Source organism: Pterocles gutturalis, unplaced genomic scaffold (assembly GCF_000699245.1).
Source record: "Pterocles gutturalis isolate BGI_N339 unplaced genomic scaffold, ASM69924v1 scaffold2250, whole genome shotgun sequence".
Taxonomy (NCBI): domain Eukaryota; kingdom Metazoa; phylum Chordata; class Aves; order Pterocliformes; family Pteroclidae; genus Pterocles; species Pterocles gutturalis.
This window is the reverse complement of record NW_010143049.1, coordinates 1-284: the sequence shown is the minus strand read 5'-3', so window position 1 is coordinate 284 and position 284 is coordinate 1.

The following is a 284-nucleotide window of genomic DNA, read 5'->3' as shown; positions in this document are numbered from 1 at the left end:
TTGTCCCTCCCGAGCAGCACAGGTTTGGGGACACACAGACACAGACAGACACACAGACACATTTCCAAGCCCCAGCCCGGCCAGACCGTGATTCCTCTTAGGGAAGGAATGTTTTTACGTGCCTACCAATATAAATGGTACCTAACCTTTCAAAAGCTAGTAAGAAGGTTTTAATTAAGAGAAGCTACTCTCCGAACCTTCAGAATAAAAAATTATCTCGATTTTTCCACGCTCAGTTCCCAGGCTGTGCACCTCTGTGCCTCCAACGGCTGCGGGCGCTGCAG